At 51.4% G+C, this 18716-nt stretch overlaps 1 pseudogene; it reads right to left on the minus strand.

Annotated features, from left to right (window-relative positions):
* Positions 1-18716, minus strand: part of LOC135569005 (WD repeat domain phosphoinositide-interacting protein 2-like) — a 111009-nt pseudogene that overhangs the window by 80319 nt on the left and 11974 nt on the right.

The raw sequence follows: 18716 nt of genomic DNA on the forward strand, positions 1-18716 counted from the left end.
GAGATGATGAAGGAGGAGGAGATGAAGAAGGAGGAGACAAAGGAGGGAGATGAAGAGAAGGAGGGAGATGAAGAAGGAGGGAGATGAAGAAGGATGGAGATGAAGAAGGAGGAGGAGATGAAGGAGGAGGAGATGAAGAAGAAGGAGGGAGATGAAGAAGGAGGAGATGAAGAAGGAGGAGGGAGATGAAGAATGAGGAGATGAAGAAAAAGGAGGAGATGAAGAAGGAGGAGGGAGATGAAGAAGGAGGAGGAGATGAAGAAGGAGGGAGATGAAGAAGGAGGAGGGAGATGAAGAGGAGGAGGGAGATGAAGAAGGAGGAGGAGATGATGAAGGAGGAGGGAGATGAAGAAGGAGGAGGAGATGAAGAAGGAGGAGGGAGATGAAGAAGGAGGAGGGAGATGAAGAAGAAGGAGGAGATGATGAAGGAGGAGGAGATGAAGAAGAAGGAGGAGATGATGAAGGAGGAGGAGATGAAGAAGGAGGGAGATGAAGAAGAAGGAGGAGATGATGAAGGAGGAGATGAAGACGAAGGAGGAGATGAAGAAGAGGGGGAGACGAAGGAGGGGCGATGAAGAAGAAGGAGGGAGATGGAGAAGAAGGAGGAGATGAAGGAGGGAGAGAAGAAGGAGGAGATGAAGAAGAAGGAGGGAGATGAAGAAGAAGGAGGAGATGAAGAAGGAGGAGGAGAAGAAGAAGGAGGGAGATGAAGAAGAAGGAGGGAGGAGAAGAAGAAGAAGGAGGGAGATGAAGAAGGAGGGAGATGATGAAGAAGGAGGAGATGAAGAAGGAAGAGAAGAAGAAGGAGGGAGATGAAGGAGGAGGGAGATGAAGAAGGAGGGAGAAGAAGAAGAAGAGAGGAGGAGATGAAGAAGAAGGAGGAGAGAAGAAGAAGGAGGGAGAAGAAGAAGGAGGAGAAGAAGAAGGAGGGAGATGAAGAAGGAGGAGATGAAGGAGGGAGATGAAGAAGAAGGAGGAGATGAAGAAGAAGGAGGAGAGAAGAAGAAGAAGGAGGGAGATGAAGAAGAAGGAGGAGGAGAAGAAGAAGAAGGAGGAGATGAAGAAGGAGGAGGGAGATGAAGAAGGAGGGAGAAGAAGAAAGAAGAAGGAGGGAGAAGAAGAAGGAGGAGGAGGCGATGAAGAAGGAGGAGATGAAGAAGGAGGAGGGAGATGAAGAGGAGGAGAGATGATGAAGAAGGAGGGAGATGAAGAAGGAGGGAGGAGGAGAAGAAGAAGGAGGGAGATGAAGAAGAAGGAGGGAGGGAGAAGAAGAAGAAGGAGGGAGATGAAGAAGGAGGAGATGAAAGGAGGAGATGAAGAAGAAGGAGGGAGAAGAAGAAGGGGAGATGAAGAAGGAGGAGGCGATGAAGAAGGAGGGAGATGAAGAAGGAGGAGGGAGATGAAGAGGAGGAGATGATGAAGAAGGAGGGAGATGAAGAAGGAGGGAGAAGAAGAAGGAGGAGGAGATGAAGAAGAAGGAGGGAGATGAAGAAGAAGGAGGGAGAAGAAGAAGGAGGGAGAGAAGAAGAAGAAGGAGGGAGAAGAAGAAGAAGGAGGAGATGATGAAGGAGGAGATGATGAAGGAGGAGATGATGAAGAAGGAGGAGATGAAGAAGGAGGAGGGAGATGAAGAAGAAGGATGGAGATGAAGAAGGAGGAGGGAGATGAAGAAGGAGGAGGGAGATGAAGAAGGAGGAGGGAGATGAAGAAGGAGGAGGGAGATGAAGAAGGAGGGAGATGAAGAAGAAGGAGGGTGATGAAGAAGAAGGAGGGTGATGAAGAAGGAGGAGGGAGATGATGAAGGAGGAGGGAGATGAAGAAGGAGGAGGAGGGAGATGAAGAAGGAGGAGGGAGATGAAGAAGGAGGAGGAGATGAAGAAGGAGGAGGGAGATGAAGAAGGAGGAGAGATGAAGAAGGAGGAGGGAGATGAAGAAGGAGGAGGGAGATGAAGAAGGAGGGAGATGAAGAAGGAGGAGGGAGATGAAGAAGGAGGAGATGAAGAAGGAGGAGGAGATGAAGAAGGAGGAGGAGATGAAGAAGAAGGATGGAGATGAAGAAGAAGGATGGAGATGAAGAAGGAGGAGGAGATGAAGAAGGAGGAGATGAAGAAGGAGGAGGAGATGAAGAAGGAGGAGATGAAGAAAAGGAGGAGATGAAGAAGGAGGAGGGATGAAGAAGGAGGAGGGAGATGAAGAAGGAGGGAGATGAAGAAGGAGGAGGAGATGAAGAGGAGGAGGAGATGAAGAAGGAGGAGGAGATGATGAAGGAGGAGGGAGATGAAGAAGGAGGAGGAGATGAAGAAGGAGGAGGAGATGAAGAAGGAGGAGGAGATGAAGAAGAAGGAGGGAGATGATGAAGGAGGGAGATGAAGAAGAAGGAGGGAGATGATGAAGGAGGAGGGAGATGAAGAAGGAGGGAGATGAAGAAGAAGGAGGGAGATGATGAAGGAGGGAGATGAAGACGAAGGAGGGAGATGAAGAAGAGGGAGGGAGACGAAGGAGGGCGATGAAGAAGAAGGAGGGAGATGGAGAAGAAGGAGGGAGATGAAGGAGGGAGAAGAAGAAGGAGGAGATGAAGAAGAAGGAGGAGATGAAGAAGAAGGAGGGAGATGAAGAAGAAGGAGGGAGATGATGAAGAAGGAGGAGATGAAGAAGGAGAAGAAGAAGAAGGAGGGAGATGAAGAAGGAGGGAGAAGAAGAAGAAGAAGGAGGGAGATGAAGAAGAAGGAGGGAGATGAAGAAGAAGGAGGGAGAAGAAGAAGGAGGGAGAAGAAGAAGGAGGGAGATGAAGAAGGAGGGAGATGAAGAAGGAGGGAGATGAAGAAGAAGGAGGGAGATGAAGAAGAAGGAGGAGATGAAGAAGGAGGGGAGAGAAGAGATGAAGAAGAAGGAGGAGATGAAGAAGAAGGAGGGAGGAGAAGAAGAAGAAGGAGGAGATGAAGAAGGAGGAGGGAGATGAAGAAGGAGGAGATGAAGAAGAAGGAGGAGAAGAAGAAGGAGGAGGGCGATGAAAGAAGGAGGGAGATGAAAGAAGGAGGAGGAGATGAAGAGGGAGGAGATGATGAAGAAGGAGGGAGATGAAGAAGGAGGGAGGAGAAGAAGAAGGAGGGAGATGAAGAAGAAGGAGGGAGGGAGAAGAAGAAGGAAGGAGATGATGAAGAAGGAGGGAGATGAAGAAGGAGGAGATGAAGAAGAAGAAGGAGGGAGGGAGAAGAAGAAGGAGGGAGATGAAGAAGGAGGGAGCGATGAAGAAGGAGGGAGATGAAGAGGAGGGAGATGAAGAGGGAGGGAGATGATGAAGAAGGAGGGAGATCAAAGAAGGAGGGAGAAAAGAAGGAGGAGGAGATGAAAGAAGGAGGGAGAAGAAGAAGGAGGAGGAGATGAAAGAAGAAGGAGAGAGAAGAAGGAAGGAGGGAGAAAAGAAGGAGGGAGAAGAAGAAGGAGGAGAAGAAGAAGAAGGAGGAGATGATGAAGGAGGAGATGATGAAGGAGGGAGATGATGAAGAAGGAGGGAGATGAAGAAGGAGGAGGGAGATGAAGAAGAAGGATGGAGATGAAGAAGGAGGAGGGAGATGAAGAAGGAGGAGGGAGATGAAGAAGGAGGAGGGAGATGAAGAAGGAGGAGGGAGATGAAGAAGGAGGAGGGAGATGAAGAAGGAGGAGGGAGATGAAGAAGGAGGGAGATGAAGAAGGATGGAGATGAAGAAGGAGGAGGGAGATGAAGGAGGGAGATGAAGAAGAAGGAGGGAGATGAAGAAGGAGGGAGATGAAGAAGGAGGAGGGAGATGAAGAAGAAGGAGGGAGATGATGAAGGAGGAGGGAGATGAAGAAGGAGGAGGAGGGAGATGAAGAAGGAGGAGGGAGATGAAGAAGGAGGAGGGAGATGAAGAAGGAGGAGGGAGATGAAGAAGGAGGAGGGAGATGAAGAAGGAGGAGGAGGGAGATGAAGGAGAAGAAGGAGGGAGATGAAGAAGGAGGAGGGAGATGAAGAAGGAGGGAGATGAAGAAGGAGGAGGGAGATGAAGAAGGAGGGAGATGAAGAAGGAGGAGGGAGATGAAGAAGGAGGGAGATGAAGAAGGAGAGGAGATGAAGAAGGAGGAGGGAGATGAAGAAGGATGGAGATGAAAAGGAGGAGGGAGATGAAAGAAGGAGGAGGGAGATGAAAGAGGAGGGATGAGATGAAGAAGGAGGAGGGGAGATGAAGAAGGAGGAGGGAGATGAAGAAGGAGGAGGAGATGAAGAAGGAGGAGGAGATGAAAGAAGGAGGAGGAGATGAAGGAGGAGATGAAAAGAAAGAGGAGATGATGAAGGAGGAGGGAGATGAAGAAGAAGGAGGGAGATGATGAAGGAGGAGGAGATGAAGAAGAAGGAGGGAGACAAGGAGGGAGATGAAGAAGGAGGAGGGAGATGAAGAAGGAGGGAGATGAAGAAGGATGGAGATGAAGAAGGAGGAGGAGATGAAGGAGGGAGATGAAGAAGAAGGAGGAGATGAAGAAGGAGGGAGATGAAGAAGGAGGAGGAGATGAAGAAGGAGGGAGATGAAGAAAAGGAGGAGATGAAGAAGGAGGAGGGAGATGAAGAAGGAGGAGGGAGATGAAAGAGGAGGGAGATGAAGAAGGAGGAGGAGATGAAGAGGGAGGAGGGAGATGAAGAGGGAGGAGGGAGATGAAGAAGGAGGAGGGAGATGATGAAGGAGGAGGGAGATGAAGAAGGAGGAGGGAGATGAAGAAGGAGGAGGGAGATGAAGAAGGAGGAGGGAGATGAAGAAGAAGGAGGGAGATGATGAAGGAGGAGGGAGATGAAGAAGAAGGAGGGAGATGATGAAGGAGGAGGGAGATGAAGAAGGAGGGAGATGAAGAAGAAGGAGGGAGATGATGAAGGAGGGAGATGAAGACGAAGGAGGGAGATGAAGAAGAGGGAGGGAGACGAAGGAGGGCGATGAAGAAGAAGGAGGGAGATGGAGAAGAAGGAGGGAGATGAAGGAGGGAGAAGAAGAAGGAGGGAGATGAAGAAGAAGGAGGGAGATGAAGAAGAAGGAGGGAGATGAAGAAGAAGGAGGGAGATGATGAAGAAGGAGGGAGATGAAGAAGGAGAAGAAGAAGAAGAAGGAGGGAGATGAAGGAGGAGGGAGATGAAGAAGGAGGGAGAAGAAGAAGAAGAAGGAGGGAGATGAAGAAGAAGGAGGGAGATGAAGAAGAAGGAGGGAGAAGAAGAAGGAGGGAGAAGAAGAAGGAGGGAGATGAAGAAGGAGGGAGATGAAGAAGGAGGGAGATGAAGAAGAAGGAGGGAGATGAAGAAGAAGGAGGGAGAAGAAGAAGAAGGAGGGAGATGAAGAAGAAGGAGGGAGGGAGAAGAAGAAGAAGGAGGGAGATGAAGAAGGAGGAGGGAGATGAAGAAGGAGGGAGAAGAAGAAGAAGAAGGAGGGAGAAGAAGAAGGAGGAGGGCGATGAAGAAGGAGGGAGATGAAGAAGGAGGAGGGAGATGAAGAGGGAGGGAGATGATGAAGAAGGAGGGAGATGAAGAAGGAGGGAGGAGAAGAAGAAGGAGGGAGATGAAGAAGAAGGAGGGAGGGAGAAGAAGAAGAAGGAGGGAGATGAAGAAGGAGGGAGATGAAGAAGGAGGGAGATGAAGAAGAAGAAGGAGGGAGAAGAAGAAGGAGGGAGATGAAGAAGGAGGAGGGCGATGAAGAAGGAGGGAGATGAAGAAGGAGGAGGGAGATGAAGAGGGAGGAGATGATGAAAGAAGGAGGAGATGAAGAAGGAGGAGAAGAAGAAGGAGGAGGGAGATGAAGAAGAAGGAGGAGATGAAGAAGAAGGAGGGAGAAGAAGAAGGAGGGAGAAGAAGAAGAAGGAGGGAGAAGAAGAAGAAGGAGGGAGATGATGAAGGAGGGAGATGATGAAGGAGGGAGATGATGAAGAAGGAGGGAGATGAAGAAGGAGGGGGGATGAAGAAGGAGGGAGAAGAAGACGAAGGAGGAGATGAAGAAGGAGGGGAGATGAAGAAGGAGGAGAAGAAGACGGAGGGAGATGAAGAAGGAGGGGAGAAGAAGAAGAAGGAGGGGATGAAGAAGGAGGGAGAAGAAGAAGGAGGAGATGATGAAGGAGGGAGATGATGAAGGAGGGAGATGAAGACGAAGGAGGGAGATGAAGACGAAGGAGGGAGATGAAGACGAAGGAGGGAGATGGAGACGAAGGAGGGAGATGGAGACGAAGGAGGGAGATGGAGACGAAGGAGGAGGAGAAGAAGAAGGAGGAAGATGAAGAAGGAGGAGATGAAGAAGGAGGAGATGATGGAGAAGGAGGGAGATGAAGAAGAAGGAGGGAGATGATGAAGAAGGAGGGAGATGAAGAAGAAGGAGGGAGATGAAGAAGGAGGGAGAAGAAGAAGAAGGAGGAGGGAGATGAAGAAGAAGGAGGGAGAAGAAGAAGAAGGAGGGGGAAGAAGGAGGGAGAAGAAGAAGAAGGAGGGAGATGAAGAAGGAGGGAGATGAAGGAGGGAGATGATGAAGGAGGGAGACGAAGGAGGGAGTTGAAGACGAAGGAGGGAGACGAAGGAGGGAGATGAAGACGAAGGAGGGAGATGAAGGAGGGAGATGGAGACGAAGGAGGGAGATGGAGACGAAGGAGGGAGATGGAGACGAAGGAGGGTGATGGAGACGAAGGAGGGAGATGAAGAAGAAGGGAGATGATGAAGAAGGAGGGCGATGAAGAAGGAGGGAGATGATGAAGAAGGAGGGAGATGATGAAGAAGGAGGGAGATGATGAAGAAGGAGGGAGATGATGAAGAAGGAGGGGTATGAAGCAGAAGGAGGGAGATGAAGAGGAAGGAGGGAGATGAAGAAGGAGGGAGATGAAGAAGGAGGGAGATGATGAAGAAGGAGGGAGATGAAGAAGAAGGGAGATGAAGAAGGAGGGAGATGATGAAGAAGGAGGGAGATGAAGAAGGAGGGAGATGATGAAGAAGGAGGGAGATGATGAAGAAGGAGGGGAATGAAGAAGGAGGGAGATGATGAAGAAGGAGGGAGATGAAAAGGAAGGAGGGAGATGAAGAAGGAGGGAGATGAAGGAGGGAGATGATGAAGAAGGAGGGAGATGATGAAGAAGGAGGGAGATGAAGAAGGAGGGAGAAGAATAAGAAGGAGGGCGATGAAGAAGGAGGGAGATGATGAAGAAGGAGGGAGATGATGACGAAGGAGGGAGATGAAGAAGGAGGGAGATGATGAAGAAGGAGGGAGATGATGAAGAAGGAGGGAAATGAAGAAGGAGGGAGATGAAGAAGAAGGAGGGAGATGAAGAAGAAGGAGGGAGATGAAGAAGGAGGGGGAAGAAGAAGAAGGAGGGAGATGATGAAGAAGGAGGAGATGAAGAAGAAGGAGGAGATGGAGACGAAGGAGGGAGAAGAAGAAGAAGGAGGAGGGAGATGAAGAAGAAGGAGGAGGGAGATGAAGAAGAAGGAGGGAGAAGAAGAAGAAGGAGGGAGATGAAGAAGAAGGAGGGAGATGAAGAAGAAGGAGGGAGATAAAGAAGAAGGAGGGAGAAGAAGAAGAAGGAGGGAGATGAAGAAGGAGGGAAAATGAAGAAGGAGGGAGATGAAGAAGGAGGGAGAAGAAGAAGGAGGGAGATGAAGAAGGAGGGAGATGAAGAAGAAGGAGAGAAATGAAGAAGAAGGAGGGAGAAGAAGAAGAAGGAGGGAATTGAAGAAGAAGGAGGGAGACGAAGAAGGAGGGATACGAAGAAGAAGGAGGGTGACAAAGGAGGGAGATGAAGAAGGAGGGAGATGAAGAAGGAGGGTGATGAAGAAGGAGGGATAGGAAGAAGAAGGAGGGGGACGAAGGAGGGAGAAGAAGAAGGAGGGAGATAAAGAAGAAGGAGGGAGATGAAGAAGGAGGGAGATGAAGAAGGAGGGAGATGAAGGAGGGAGAAGAAGAAGGAGGGAGATGAAGAAGGAGGGAGATGAAGAAGGAGGGATACGAAGAAGAAGGAGGGGGACGAAGGAGGGAGAAGAAGAAGGAGGGAGAAGAAGAAGAAGGAGGGAGAAGAAGAAGAAGGAGGGAGAAGAAGAAGTCCTACCTTTTGACTCCTCGGCGGAACTCAAACAGTTTCTGTCCCTCAGGGATGGAGAACACACGAATCACCGTACCCTATCAGAACACATGAAGGGTCGGGGTTAAGGGTCAGGGTTAAGGGTCAGGGTTAAGGGTCGGGGTTAAGGGTCAGGGTTAAGGGTCAGGGTTAAGGGTCGGGGTTAAGGGTCAGGGTTAAGGGTCAGGGTTAAGGGCCATAGAGGTGGATAGAAAATAGTATCTGTATGGTAAGGGTCAGGTAAAAGGGTCAGGGTTTAGGGCGAGGGTTAAGGGTCAAGGTTAAGGGTCAGGGTTAAGGGCCAGGGTTAAGGGCCAGGGTTAAGGGTCAGGGTTAAGGGCCAGGGTTAAGGGCCTGGGTTAAGGGTCAGGGTTAAGGGCCAGGGTTAAGGGTCAGGGTTAAGGGTCAGGGTTAAGGGCCAGGGTTAAGGGCCAGGGTTAAGGGTCAGGGTTAAGGGTCAGGGTTAAGGGTCAGGGTTAAGGGCCAGGGTTAAGGGCCAGGGTTAAGGGTCAGGGTTAAGGGTCAGGGTTAAGGGTCAGGGTTAAGGGTCAAGGTTAAGGGTCAGGGTTAAGGGCCAGGGTTAAGGGTCAAGGTTAAGGGCCAGGGTTAAGGGCCAGGGTTAAGGGCCTGGGTTAAGGGCCAGGGTTAAGGGTCAGGGTTAAGGGCCGGGGTTAAGGGTCGGGGTTAAGGGTCGGGGTTAAGGGCCAGGGTTAAGGGTCAGGGTTAAGGGCCAGGGTTAAGGGTCAGGGTTAAGGGTCGGGGTTAAGGATCGGGGTTAAGGGTCGGGGTTAAGGGTCGGGGTTAAGGGTCGGGGTTAAGGGTCAGGGTTAAGGGTCGGGGTTAAGGGTCAGGGTTAAGGATCGGGGTTAAGGGTCAGGGTTAAGGGTCGGGTTTAAGGGCCTGGGTTAAGGGCGAGGGTTAAGGGCGAGGGTTAAGGGTCAAGGTTAAGGGCCAGGGTTAAGGGTCGGGATTAAGGGTCAGGGCAGAGGGACCGGCTGACACCACCTCAGTAGTTCAGTGTAACAGTTTAAAGTGTCCCACCTTCTCCGAGGCTGTGGCCAGTTTGGTTCCGCTAGCATCAAACACCACAGCTGCTAATGGACTGTCATGGGCTGGGATCATGTTGGCTGCCCTCTGGAGACACAGTTAAACACACAGAGACTGAAACAGCACAGTTGTAGTAGAGCTAGCCATCTTCAATGTGTGTGTGTGTGTGTGTGTGTGTGTGTCATACCAGGTTGACCGTGTCGAACACCTGGACCTCTCCTATTGTAGCACTGCCGGGGTAGGCCAGGTAACAGTTATCATTACTGATGGAGAGAGCACACAACCCTGGGGAGAGAACAGACAGATATTACAGGAGGAGAGAACACACAACCCTGGGGAGAGAACACACAACCCTGGGGAGAGAACACACAACCCTGGGGAGAGAACACACAACCCTGGGGAGAGAACACACAACCCTGGAGAGAGAACACACAACCCTGGGGAGAGAACACACAACCCTGGGGAGAGAACACACAACCCTGGGGAGAGAACACACAACCCTGGGGAGAGAACACACGGATATTACAGGAGGAGAGAACACACAACCCTGGGGAGAGAACACACAACCCTGGGGAGAGAACACACAACCCTGGGGAGAGAACACACAACCCTGGGGAGAGAACACACAACCCTGGAGAGAGAACACACAACCCTGGGGAGAGAACACACAACCCTGGGGAGAGAACACACAACCCTGGGGAGAGAACACACGGATATTACAGTAGGAGAAAACACACAACCCTGGGGAGAGAACACACAACCCTGGGGAGAGAACACACAACCCTGGAGAGAGAACACACAACCCTGGGGAGAGAACACACAACCCTGGGGAGAGAACACACAACCCTGGGGAGAGAACACACGGATATTACAGTAGGAGAAAACATACAACCCTGGGGAGAGAACACACAACCCTGGGGAGAGAACACACAACCCTGGGGAGAGAACACACGGATATTACAGGAGGAGAGAACACACAACCCTGGGGAGAGAACACACAACCCTGGGGAGAGAACACACAATCCTGGGGAGAGAACACACGGATATTACAGGAGGAGAGAACACACAACCCTGGGGAGAGAACACACAACCCTGGGGAGAGAACACACAACCCTGGAGAGAGAACACACAACCCTGGGGAGAGAACACACAACCCTGTGGAGAGAACACACAACCCTGGGGAGAGAACACACAACCCTGGGGAGAGAACACACAACCCTGGGGAGAGAACACACAACCCTGGGGAGAGAACACACAACCCTGGGGAGAGAACACACAACCCTGTGGAGAGAACACACAACCCTAGGGAGAGAACACAACCCTGGGGAGAGAACACACAATCCTGGGGAGAGAACACACAACACACAATCCTGGGGAGAGAACACACAACCCTGGGGAGAGAACACACAACCCTGGAGAGAGAACACACAACCCTGGGGAGAGAACACACAACCCTGGGGAGAGAACACACAACCCTGGGGAGAGAACACACAACCCTGGGGAGAGAACACACAACCCTGGGGAGAGAACACACAATCCTGGGGAGAGAACACACGGATATTACAGGAGGAGAGAACACACAACCCTGGGGAGAGAACACACAACCCTGGGGAGAGAACACACAACCCTGGGGAGAGAACACACAACCCTGGGGAGAGAACACACAACCCTGGGGAGAGAACACACAACCCTGGAGAGAGAACACACAACCCTGGGGAGAGAACACACAACCCTGGGGAGAGAACACACAACCCTGGGGAGAGAACACACAACCCTGGGGAGAGAACACACAACCCTAGGGAGAGAACACACAACCCTGTGGAGAGAACACACAACCCTAGGGAGAGAACACACAACCCTGTGGAGAGAACACACAACCCTGGGGAGAGAGCACACAACCCTGGGGAGAGAGCACACAACCCTGGGGAGAGAACACACGGATATTACAGGAGGAGAGAACACACAACCCTGGGGAGAGAACACACAACCCTGGGGAGAGAACACACAACCCTGGGGAGAGAACACACGGATATTACAGGAGGAGAGAACACACAACCCTGGGGAGAGAACACACAACCCTGGGGAGAGAACACACAACCCTGGGAGAGAACACACAACCCTGGGAGAGAAACACACAACCCTGTGGAGAGAACACACAACCCTAGGGAGAGAACACAACCCTGGGGAGAGAACACACAATCCTGGGGAGAGAACACACAACACACAATCCTGGGGAGAGAACACACAACCCTGGGGAGAGAACACACAACCCTGGGGAGAGAACACACAACCCTGGAGAGAGAACACACAACCCTGGGGAGAGAACACACAACCCTGGGGAGAGAACACACAACCCTGGGGAGAGAACACAACCCTGGGGAGAGAACACACAATCCTGGGGAGAGAACACACGGATATTACAGGAGGAGAGAACACACAACCCTGGGGAGAGAACACACAACCCTGGGGAGAGAACACACAACCCTGGAGAGAGAACACACAACCCTGGGGAGAGAACACACTACCCTGGGGAGAGAGCACACAACCCTGGGGAGAGAACACACAACCCTGGGGAGAGAACACACGGATATTACAGGAGGAGAGAACACACAACCCTGGGGAGAGAACACACAACCCTGTGGAGAGAACACACAACCCTGGGGAGAGAACACACAACCCTGGGGAGAGAACACACAACCCTGTGGAGAGAACACACAACCCTAGGGAGAGAACACAACCCTGGGGAGAGAACACACAATCCTGGGGAGAGAACACACAACACACAATCCTGGGGAGAGAACACACAACCCTGGGGAGAGAACACACAACCCTGGAGAGAGAACACACAACCCTGGGGAGAGAACACACAACCCTGGGGAGAGAACACACAACCCTGGGGAGAGAACACACAACCCTGGGGAGAGAACACACAATCCTGGGGAGAGAACACACGGATATTACAGGAGGAGAGAACAAACAACCCTGGGGAGAGAACACACAACCCTGGGGAGAGAACACACAACCCTGGAGAGAGAACACACAACCCTGGGGAGAGAACACACAACCCTGGGGAGAGAGCACACAACCCTGGGGAGAGAGCACACAACCCTGGGGAGAGAACACACAACCCTGGAGAGAGAACACACAACCCTGGGGAGAGAACACACAACCCTGGGGAGAGAACACACAACCCTGGGGAGAGAACACACAATCCTGGGGAGAGAACACACGGATATTACAGGAGGAGAGAACAAACAACCCTGGGGAGAGAACACACAACCCTGGGGAGAGAACACACAACCCTGGGGAGAGAACACACAACCCTGGGGAGAGAACACACAACCCTGGGGAGAGAACACACAACCCTGGGGAGAGAACACACGGAATTACTGGGGAGAGAACACACAACCCTGGGGAGAGAACACACAACCCTGGGGAGAGAACACACAACCCTGGGGAGAGAACACACGGATATTACAGGAGGAGAGAACACACAACCCTGGGGAGAGAACACACAACCCTGGGAGAGAACACACAACCCTGGGGAGAGAACACACAACCCTGGGGAGAGAACACACGGATATTACAGGAGGAGAGAACACACAACCCTGGGGAGAGAACACACAACCCTGGGGAGAGAACACACAACCCTGGGAGAGAACACACAACCCTGGGGAGAGAACACACAACCCTGGGGAGAGAACACACAACCCTGGGAGAGAACACACAACCCTGGGAGGGAACACACAACCCTGGGGAGAGAACACACGGATATTACAGGAGGAAGAACACACAACCCTGGGGAGAGAACACACAACCCTGGGGAGAGAACACACAACCCTGGGGAGAGAACACACAACCCTGGGGAGAGTACACACAACCCTGGGGAGAGAACACACGGATATTACAGGAGGAGAGAACACACAACCCTGGGGAGAGAACACACAACCCTGGAGAGAGAACACACAACCCTGGGGAGAGAACACACAACCCTGGGGAGAGAACACACAACCCTGGGGAGAGAACACACAACCCTGGGGAGGGAACACACAACCCTGGGGAGAGAACACACAACCCTGGGGAGAGAACACACAGATATTACAGTAGGAGAAAACACACAACCCTGGGGAGAGAACACACAACCCTGGGGAGAGAACACACAACCCTGGGGAGAGAACACACAACCCTGGGGAGAGAACACACGGATATTACAGGAGGAGAGAACACACAACCCTGGGGAGAGAACACACAACCCTGGGGAGAACACACAACCCTGGGGAGAGAACACACAACCCTGGGGAGAGAACACACAACCCTGGGGAGAGAACACACGGATATTACAGGAGGAGAGAACACACAACCCTGGGGAGAGAACACACAACCCTGGGGAGAGAACACACAACCCTGGGGAGAGAACACACAACCCTGGGGAGAGAACACACAACCCTGGGGAGAGAACACACAACCCTGGGGAGAGAACACACAACCCTGGGGAGAGAACACACAACCCTGGGGAGAGAACACACGGATATTACAGGAGGAGAGAACACACAACCCTGGGGAGAGAACACACAACCCTGGGGAGAGAACACACAACCCTGGGGAGAGAACACAACCCTGGGGAGAGAACACACGGATATTACAGGAGGAGAGAACACACAACCCTGGGGGAGAGAACACACAACCCTGGGGAGAGAACACACAACCCTGGGGAGAGAACACACAACCCTGGGGAGAGAACACACAACCCTGGGGAGAGAACACACAACCCTGGGGAGGGAACACACAACCCTGGGGAGAGAACACACAACCCTGGGGAGAGAACACACAGATATTACAGTAGGAGAAAACACACAACCCTGGGGAGAGAACACACAGATATTACAGTAGGAGAGAACACACAACCCTGGGGAGAGAACACACAACCCTGGGGAGAGAACACACAACCCTGGAGAGAGAACACACAACCCTGGGGAGAGAACACACAACCCTGGGGAGAGAACACACAACCCTGTGGAGAGAACACACAGATATTACAGTAGGAGAGAACACACAACCCTGGGGAGAGAACACACAACCCTGGGGAGAGAACACACAACCCTGGAGAGAGAACACACAACCCTGGGGAGAGAACACACAACCCTGGAGAGAGAACACACAACCCTGGGGAGAGAACACACAACCCTGGGGAGAGAACACACAACCCTGGGGAGAGAACACACAACCCTGGGGAGAGAACACACAACCCTGGGGAGAGAACACACAGATATTACAGGAGGAGAGAACACACAACCCTGGGGAGAGAACACACAACCCTGGGGAGAGGGGAGAGAACACACGGATATTACAGGAGGAGAGAACACACAACCCTGGGGAGAGAACACACAGATATTACAGTAGGAGAAACACACAAGGAGAGAACACACAACCCTGGGGAGAGGATATTACAGGAGAGAACACACAACCCTGGGGAGAGAACACACAACCCTGGGGAGAGAACACACAACCCTGGGGAGAACACACGGATATTACAGGAGGAGAGAACACACAACCCTGGGGAGAGAACACACAACCCTGGGGAGAGAACACACAACCCTGGGGAGAGAACACACGGATATTACAGGAGGAGAGAACACACAACCCTGGGGAGAGAACACACAACCCTAGGGGGAGAGAACACACAACCCTGGGGAGAGAACACACAACCCTGGGGAGAGAACACACAACCCTGAGGAGAGAACACACGGATATTACAGGAGGAGAGAACACACAACCCTGGGGAGAGAACACACAACCCTGGGGAGAGAACACACAACCCTGGGGAGAGAACACACAACCCTGGGGAGAGAACACACAACCCTGGGGAGAGAACACACAACCCTGGGGAGAGAACACACAACCCTGGGGAGGGAACACACAACCCTGGGGAGAGAACACACGGATATTACAGGAGGAGAGAACACACAACCCTGGGGAGAGAACACACAACCCTGGGGAGAGAACACACAACCCTGGGGAGAGAACACACAACCCTGGGGAGAGTACACACAACCCTGGGGAGAGAACACACGGATATTACAGGAGGAGAGAACATACAACCCTGGGGAGAGAACACACAACCCTGGGGAGAGAACACACAACCCTGGGGAGAGAACACACAACCCTGGGGAGAGAACACACAACCCTGGAGAGAGAACACACAACCCTGTGGAGAGAACACACAGATATTACAGTAGGAGACAACACACAACCCTGGAGAGAGAACACACAACCCTGGGGAGAGAACACACAACCCTGGGGAGAGAACACACAACCCTGGGGAGAGAACACACAACCCTGGGGAGAGAACACACAACTACTAAATACAATACGGTTGGATTAAACAGGTTCAGGTTCCACTAGATGTTGGAACATTGCTGAGGGGACTTGCTTCCATTCAGCCACCAGAGCATTACTGAGGTCGGGCACTGATGTTGGGCGATTAGGCTCGTAGTCGGCGTTCTAATTCATCCCAAAGGTGTTCAATGGGTTGGGGTCAGGGCTCTGTGCAGGCCAGTCAAGTTCTTCCACGCCGATCTCGACAAACCATTTGCCATTCTGTGAGCGTGTTGAAAGTCACTGATCTCCTCAGTAAGGCCATTCTATTGCCAATGTTTGTCTATGGAGATTCCATGGCGGTGTGCTCGATTTTAAACACCTGTCTGAAACGGGTGTGGCTGAAATAGCCGAAACCCCTAATTTGAAAGGTTTTCCACATACTTTAGTATATATATGGGTTGGGATTTAGTCCTAGGTTAAGGGTTTTACCTGAGGGGTTGGGCTAGATGTAGTCCTAGGTTAAGGGTTTTACCTGAGGGGTTGGGCTAGATGTAGTCCTAGGTTAAGGGTTTTACCTGAGGGGTTGGGCTAGATGTAGTCCTAGGTTAAGGGTTTTACCTGAGGGGTTGGGCTAGATGTAGTCCTAGGTTAAGGGTTTTACCTGAGGGGTTGGGCTAGATGTAGTCCTAGGTTAAGGGTTTTACCTGAGGGGTTGGGCTAGATGTAGTCCTAGGTTAAGGGGTTTACCTGAGGGGTTGGGCTAGATGTAGTCCTAGGTTAAGGGTTTTACCTGAGGGTTGGGCTAGATGTAGTCCTAGGTTAAGGGTTTTACCTGAGGGGTTGGGCTAGATGTAGTCCTAGGTTAAGGGTTTTACCTGAGGGGTTGGGCTAGATGTAGTCCTAGGTTAAGGGTTTTACCTGAGGGGTTGGGCTAGATGTAGTCCTAGGTTAAGGGTTTTACCTGAGGGGTTGGGCTAGATGTAGTCCTAGGTTAAGGGTTTTACCTGAGGGGTTGGGCTAGATGTAGTCCTAGGTTAAGGGTTTTACCTGAGGGGTTGGGCTAGATGTAGTCCTAGGTTAAGGGTTTTACCTGAGGGGTTGGGCTAGATGTAGTCCTAGGTTAAGGGTTTTGAGGGTTGGGCTAGATGTAGTCCTAGGTTAAGGGTTTTACCTGAGGGGTTGGGCTAGATGTAGTCCTAGGTTAAGGGTTTTACCTGAGGGGTTGGGCTAGATGTAGTCCTAGGTTAAGGGTTTTACCTGAGGGGTTGGGCTAGATGTAGTCCTAGGTTAAGGGTTTTACCTGAGGGGTTGGGAGGTGTCTCTCTGATGGTGTGCAGGACCTTCATGTCTCTAGATGTAGTCCTAGGTTAAGGGTTTTACCTGAGGGGTTGGGAGGTGTCTCTCTGATGGTGTGCAGGACCTTCATGTCTCTAGATGTAGTCCTAGGTTAAGGGTTTTACCTGAGGGGTTGGGCTGAGATGTGTCCTAGGTTAAGGGTTTTACCTGAGGGGTTGGGCTAGATGTAGTCCTAGGTTAAGGGTTTTACCTGAGGGGTTGGGCTAGATGTAGTCCTAGGTTAAGGGTTTTACCTGAGGGGTTGGGCTAGATGTAGTCCTAGGTTAAGGGTTTTACCTGAGGGGTTGGGCTAGATGTAGTCCTAGGTTAAGGGTTTTACCTGAGGGGTTGGGCTAGATGTAGTCCTAGGTTAAGGGTTTTACCTGAGGGGTTGGGCTAGATGTAGTCCTAGGTTAAGGGTTTTACCTGAGGGGTTGGGCTAGATGTAGTCCTAGGTTAAGGGTTTTACCTGAGGGGTTGGGCTAGATGTAGTCCTAGGTTAAGGGTTTTACCTGAGGGGTTGGGCTAGATGTAGTCCTAGGTTAAGGGTTTTACCTGAGGGGTTGGGCTAGATGTAGTCCTAGGTTAAGGGTTTTACCTGAGGGGTTGGGCTAGATGTAGTCCTAGGTTAAGGGTTTTACCTGAGGGGTTGGGCTAGATGTAGTCCTAGGTTAAGGGTTTTACCTGAGGGGTTGGGCTAGATGTAGTCCTAGGTTAAGGGTTTTACCTGAGGGGTTGGGCTAGATGTAGTCCTAGGTTAAGGGGTTTACCTGAGGGGTTGGGCTAGATGTAGTCCTAGGTTAAGGGTTTTACCTGAGGGGTTGGGCTAGATGTAGTCCTAGGTTAAGGGTTTTACCTGAGGGGTTGGGCTAGATGTAGTCCTAGGTTAAGGGTTTTACCTGAGGGGTTGGGCTAGATGTAGTCCTAGGTTAAGGGTTTTACCTGAGGGGTTGGGAGGTGTCTCTCTGATGGTGTGCAGGACCTTCATGTCTCTAGATGTAGTCCTAGGTTAAGGGTTTTACCTGAGGGGTTGGGAGGTGTCTCTCTGATGGTGTGCAGGACCTTCATGTCTCTAGATGTAGTCCTAGGTTAAGGGTTTTACCTGAGGGGTTGGGCTAGATGTAGTCCTAGGTTAAGGGTTTTACCTGAGGGGTTGGGCTAGATGTAGTCCTAGGTTAAGGGGTTTTACCTGAGGGGTTGGGCTAGATGTAGTCCTATGTTAAGGGTTTTACCTGAGGGGTTGGGCTAGATGTAGTCCTAGGTTAAGGGGTTTACCTGAGGGGTTGGGCTAGATGTAGTCCTAGGTTAAGGGTTTTACCTGAGGGGTTGGGCTAGATGTAGTCCAAGGTTAAGGGTTTTACCTGAGGGGTTGGGCTAGATGTAGTCCTAGGTTAAGGGTTTTACCTGAGGGGTTGGGCTAGATGTAGTCCTAGGTTAAGGGTTTTACCTGAGGGGTTGGGCTGATGGTGTGCAGGATGTCTCTAGATGTAGTCCTAGGTTAAGGGTTTTACCTGAGGGGTTGAGGGGATGGTGCAGGACCTTCATGTCTCTAGATGTAGTCCTAGGTTAAGGGTTTTACCTGAGGGGTTGGGCTAGATGTAGTCCTAGGTTAAGGGTTTTACCTGAGGGGTTGGGCTAGATGTAGTCCTAGGTTAAGGGTTTTACCTGAGGGGTTGGGAGGGTCTCTCTCTGATGGTGTGCAGGACCTTCATGTCTCTAGATGTAGTCCTAGGTTAAGGGTTTTACCTGAGGGGTTGGGCTAGATGTAGTCCTAGGTTAAGGGTTTTACCTGAGGGGTTGGGCTAGATGTAGTCCTAGGTTAAGGGTTTTACCTGAGGGGTTGGGCTAGATGTAGTCCTAGGTTAAGGGTTTTACCTGAGGGGTTGGGCTAGATGTAGTCCTAGGTTAAGGGTTTTACCTGAGGGGTTGGGCTA

This window comes from Oncorhynchus nerka, unplaced genomic scaffold, assembly GCF_034236695.1.
Source record: "Oncorhynchus nerka isolate Pitt River unplaced genomic scaffold, Oner_Uvic_2.0 unplaced_scaffold_1263, whole genome shotgun sequence".
NCBI lineage: Eukaryota > Metazoa > Chordata > Actinopteri > Salmoniformes > Salmonidae > Oncorhynchus > Oncorhynchus nerka.